The sequence below is a fragment of the Hipposideros armiger genome, unplaced genomic scaffold (assembly GCF_001890085.2).
Source record: "Hipposideros armiger isolate ML-2016 unplaced genomic scaffold, ASM189008v1 scaffold_16, whole genome shotgun sequence".
Lineage (NCBI taxonomy): Eukaryota > Metazoa > Chordata > Mammalia > Chiroptera > Hipposideridae > Hipposideros > Hipposideros armiger.
Genome location: NW_017731366.1, coordinates 4,058,713 through 4,064,712, shown reverse-complemented (window position 1 = coordinate 4,064,712; position 6,000 = coordinate 4,058,713). Strand labels below are relative to the sequence as shown.

Genomic DNA, 6,000 nt, shown 5'->3' with positions numbered 1-6,000 from the left:
CTAAAGAGGACATACAGATGGCCAACAGGCATATGAAAAAATGTTCAACCTCACTAATCATTAGGGAAATGCAAATAAAAACCACAATGAGATACCACCTTACCCCAGTCACAATGGCTACTATCAATAAATTAACAAACAACAAATGCTGGCGAGGTTGTGGGGAAACGGGAACCCTGCTGCACTGTTGGTGGGATTGCTGATTGGTGCAGCCACTGTGGAAATCAGTATGGAGGTATCTCAAAAAATTGGAAATGGAATTACCTTATGACCCAGCAATTCCACTCTTAGGTATTTATCCAGAAAAACCCAAGACAATAATTCAAAAAAAAATATGCACCCCTATGTTCATTGCAGTGCTATTTACAATAGCCAAGACTTGGAAACAATTGAAATGCCCATCGGTAGACAACTGGATTAAGAAACTGTGGTACATTTACACAATGGAGTATTACTCAGCTATAAAGAAGAAGGAAATCATACCATTTGCAATGATATGGATGGAACTAGAGAACATTATGCTAAGTGAAATAAGTCATTCAGAGAAAGACTAATATATGATCTCACTTATATGTGGAATCTACAAAACTGAATAAATGAGAAATGTAAACCGAAATAGACTCAGAGACACAGAGGAAAAACTGAGGGTTGCTAGATGGGAGAGGGTGGGGATGAGGGAGAAGGGGAAGGGATGAGACAACATAAATAGGTAACTACAATTTGGCCTCAGGGATAGAAAAGACAGTCTGGGGAATATAATCAATAATGTTGTAAATATTTTTTAGGGGGCCAGATGGACTCATGTCTTGTCAGAGAGACCACTTCATAGACAGTGTAGAGGCCTGACCACTGCACTGCACATCTGAAGCTGCTGTTGAATAATATTATATGTCAACTATAATTCAATACATATATAGTCATGGGATGTGGAGTATAGTGTGGGAATGGAGTAAATGGAATTGTAATAGATGAGTATGATATCGGGGGTGGGGGAGCAATGGTTGGGGGGAGGAGAGTTGTTACTTTATGAGGGGTGAAAAGGATAACTATTGCATTGTTTTGTACACCTGAAACTAATAATAATTTTAAAAAGTAAAAATAAGCAGGGAAAATTTATCTTACTAATACATTTTACTTAATCCAGTATAGCCAAATGATCATATAAATATATAATCATCTTTGAAAGTTATCACAGACATTTTAGATATTTTTTTGTGCTAAGTTTTCAAATCTGGTGTGTATTTTGCATTTACAGTGCATTCTAATTTGGAGTAGTTATACTTTAAATGCCCAGTAGGTACCTGTGGCTAGTGGCTACCATACTGGACTATACAGGTTTATAGTATAACTATTTGAAATTTGCTGAAACTTACTTTCTGGCTTGCATGTGGTCAATGCCATGTGAGCTGGAATATAATTTTGTATTTTTCCACTAACTGGGTACAGAGTTCTACATATGTATTTCAAATCAATCTTATTATTTGCATTGTTTAAATCCTCTCTATTGTCACTGAATCATTTGTCTAGTTGACCCTTGACACATTACAGGAGAGCCATTCACATACAGCCTGGAATTGTGCAGTGTACCCTTCCATGGGCTTACATGGTGGTTCCAGGTTGACTTACTGTAACTGGGGGAGCTGTGTTGAGTTCAACCACTATGTGTGGATTGGACAATTTCTTCTTACAGTTCTATAAAATTTTGATTTATATATTTTGAGGCTATTTTAATAAGTGCATGTACATTTAGAATATGCATGGTGAATTAACCCGTTTCATTGTCAACCCAGAATAATGACTTTTGTCTTAATATCTACTTTGTCTGACATTAACATAGTTGCATACTTTTTGGTTTTTTTTACTATTTCTCTTATATCTTTTCCAAAAAAAGAAGAAAGAAATCTTCCATGTCCTTATATTTTAGTAAAGTCTCTCATAAAGAGCATATAGCTAGGGTTTGTTTATTGTTATCAAGCCTCTTTCTCTTTTTAACTCATGATTTTAGTTTATTATTATTGTAATTGTTACATTAAGCTTTCTATTTCTTCCCACTTTTCTGCACTATTTTCTCCTTTTGGGCCACTTGGTGGTTGGGGTGGAGGGAGTATTGTTGGAGTTTGTTTATTTTCCTTTAATAGTGCATTTTTCCTTTAATAGTATATTCTACTTAGATTCTTTTAGTGGTTACTCTTGAAATTTTAGTGCATACTTAGTGAAATCTAAATTAATATTTCAAACTCCTCTGAGCAGAAGCTTTAACAAATCCAATGTTTGGGCAATTCAAGGACCAAAGAACACTTGAGCTCTGATAGTTGCCATCCTGACATAACGTTTTACATTTTTTGTCTCGTGTTCTAATTCCATCCTTTCGTTAGCCCCATTAATTGCACATAGTCAAAACTGTTATTTCATACAGATGATATTTGCTTTCAATTACTTACATGCAGGGCTGGCCACATCATTTTCAGGGCCCAGTGCAAAATGCAAATGTAGGGCCCCTTGTTCAGAAAGCTGGAGAGAGGTGTCTCCTTTCTTTCACAGCCTCTCAATCCTTTATGGTGATTCTGTGTCTGTTTGCTATTGAATGCTGCACTCCCTTGGGCATGGGGAAATCATGGGATGGGTGCAGGCTCTCACAGGCACCCAGGGCCCCGTGACTCACTCAGCACAGGGAGTGCCCATGCCCAACCTCCACCCCCCCACACCTCCTACCCCCCTCCCCCACCCTGCCCCAAGCAGATGCTAAGCAAAGGCCAGGGAGCAGGAGCTTGAGAACTGTCCTGGGAAGCCAGGGAGGTAGGACTGTGTGGGGGCCGAGTGAGAGCTCAAGCCCCTGGTGCATGCTCGATTGTCCCATCAGACCTCACTTACAAAACACAAGTTCAAAGATAAAATAATTAAGAACGTCTCAATAGTGACCACAGAGCATTAACCCTGAACTGCAGGGCCTCCTTCTGAGAATGGGCCCTGGACGGCTGTCCCGATCACATGCCCAGGAAGCCTCCGGGCCTGTGTGCTGGCTAGTTTCTTTCATTTCTTCTTGCATGTCTGACCTTCCTTCTGAATGTATTCCTTCCTGAAAAGCATAATCTTTGAAGGTCCTTTAGTAGAGGTCCTTTCGCTGGTGGTAAACACTCAGATTTTATTTATCTGAGCATGTATTACTTAGCCTCGTTCTTCAAGACAGTCTGGCTGGGTACCCAACCTATCTTCTCATAGGACTTTGAACATACCATTTTGCTGTCTTTGGCTTCTTTAGTTTTTTTCTTTTGGAAAATAAGCATTCAGTTTGTTTGGGTTCCTTTGAAGATATTTAGTTGTTTGGTTTTTCTCTTCAGCTTCTTTTGAGATCTCTTTAACATTTATGTTCCTGATTTTCACTACCAGATGCTTAGATGTGAAATATATTTTTATTTATTTTACTTAGAATCCATTGGGTTTCTAGATTTGTGGGTTGTTAATTTTCATCAATCTCAAATATTCTCCTCAGATATTGTCCCCCCGCCCCCCTTGCCCCTTTCTCTCTCCTTTGTTTCTGGAATGGTGAACAGATAGATATAAGATCTTTTCACTCTGTCCTCCATATATGTCCATTTCTCTTTTATAGTTTCCATATTCTTGACTCCCTGTACTGTACTCTGTATAATTTCTTTGAATATCCCTTTCGGTTTATTACTTCATTTTTCAACTGTGACTAATCTACAGGACCACCCACTGAGTTTTCAATGTCAATTATCCTATTGGTCATTTCTACAACTTCATTTGGGTTCTTTTTTAAATTTAACAAGTCATTTAAATCAATCTTCTTCTTTTTTAACAATATTGAACATCCTTATTTTATATTCAGTATCTGAAAATTCAGCACTTCAGAATTTGTGAGTTTGATTATGCTGTCCTTTGTGTGTCTGCCCATTCTTCCTCTTACTGGCTTTTAAAAAATAGTTCTGTGATTTTTTTTAATTTGTCTTTTTCTTTTTGTTTTCATTTTTCTTCTTATCTCTTCTATGACTTTTAAAACTGTGATTTCATAGGTCTTGAATCTTTATCTGTAGGAATTCTTTGAGTCCCACATTGAAGACAGGTTAACCTAGCACTGCTTTAAGATATCTTCTCAAGATGAAGCTTTAGGGACTGCTCAAGTAATATGAATTCAGGATACAAACCTGCATTAAGGTTTGTTTGTGTTTACAAATTCTTACAAGAGATTTGTATTTTTCTCTCTACTTAGCACCCAAATTCAAAGCCAATAGTTTCCTTTTTGCACCTTGAGAAGAGATATGATTTGTGTTTTACATGTACTGAGTGGGAATTTCACACAGATGCTGCCTAAGTAGCTCTTTGAGATGCAGCATCACTCAGGCGAGTTTCCTCTTAGACTTTTCCTTTGTCTGCTGATTTCTGTACCCTTCATGGCTGCCACGTTTAAAGCTCAAGTTCATCAGACTTGGAAAGTACCTTCAAGGTGAGGGTTGGTTTCCATGTTCTACTTTTTGTGGGGATTCTTCTTTTCATTTCATTTTTTTTAACCTTTGGTTTGGAATAATTTTATATTTACAGAAAAGACAAAGATGGTACAGAGAGGTTGTGTTTCCCTTTAACCCATCTTTCATAACCATGGCATAACCAGTTTTCCATAAAAACTAAGGAATTAACATTAGTATAATACAATTAATTAACCTACAGACTTCATTCAGATTTCACTAGTTTTCCACTGATATCCTTTATTGTTCTTTCACTTGAATTTTGTTCTCTGTATCTTTCCCACTTTTGTCCAGCTCATTAATGAATTTTAAGATTTCCTTATAAGTAAAAAAAAAAATTTTACTTCTTTTCAGTAGGAAATTTGTCAAGGTACCTCGTTGGACACACTTCTGGAAAGAGAAGTCTGGAGAGTTTTGGTTTTTTTCAATTAATTTCTCTCAAATGATATTCATAATCCTGGTTATCAAGTCAAATGTGTCTTCATATGTTCGTGTCTTTAAAAATTTCCAGACTAGAAATGTGGGCATTATTTTTATTATGGTATAAAAATATTACTATTTTTAATAATATTATGAGAGTGAGACTAGAAGAGAGATCAGGAGATAGACTGAGAGTCTATTACAATACTCGTGGTGGGAGACAAAGTCAAGGACCTTAATGAGGCTATTGGTAGTGGGAAAGGAAGGGAGGAAATAGTTTGACCCACACTGAGGAAGCAGAATGCATAGAACTTGCTACTGAATGGGGGCAGTAGAATTAGGAGAAGGAAGAGTCAGAGATGACTCAGGGATTTCAAGCCAAAGATTTTGACTATTAAAGTTTTTCAGAAGTCAAAAGGAAAGGCAAGATTGCAGGAGATAATGGTGGATTTGTTTTTTGATGTATGGAATCTTTGGTGTTGATGAATCACTAGGGTGGAGATGTCCAACAGCAGTTATAAATGAGAGTTACAAGTCTGAGAAAAGGTATCAGAGCTAAAAGGAAGAGGCAGATGATAGAAAACAAAGGGATTAGAAAGAGGAATAAGCAATGGAGAAGAGGAAGAGTCATGGTGATTACAGAAGGAGGAAGGAGCCCTGATCAACAAGCGTGCTTTAGCCACTACTTGTGATAGTCCAAGGCTTAATTTCAGTGCCCCTGTGGAAAGGTCTCATGAATTGCCCACACTTACTTCCACCTACAGAATCACAAACTAAGCTTTAAGATTCATTTATGTGGATTAAAATATTAAAATGTTCTTTGTGTTTTCAATTTTCTAATATGTTTTGTACTATACCACATCTCAGACATTACCCTCTACTTAATTGGGTCTGTTCCTATCCGTATTTGAGATAAGTAAAAAAAATAAATAAATTTAGCAGGAACCACAAATGTGTTGATTTTATGGCATATCTCAACATATTTTCCTTTGCTTAAGGAACAAAATATTGCCTACTGTTAGAATTTAGTCATAAACTTTGGAACCACAATGTAAAATATTGTATTATATTTGTGACTCCACATATGTTGTTACTATTT

The 6,000-nt window shown here is 36.9% G+C and overlaps 1 protein-coding gene across 1 annotated transcript in view; it reads left to right on the top strand.

Moving 5' to 3' along the window:
- The window catches only part of LEKR1 (leucine, glutamate and lysine rich 1), a 169,233-nt gene that overhangs the window by 126,925 nt on the left and 36,308 nt on the right, over positions 1–6,000 (top strand). The window lies entirely within an intron of this gene.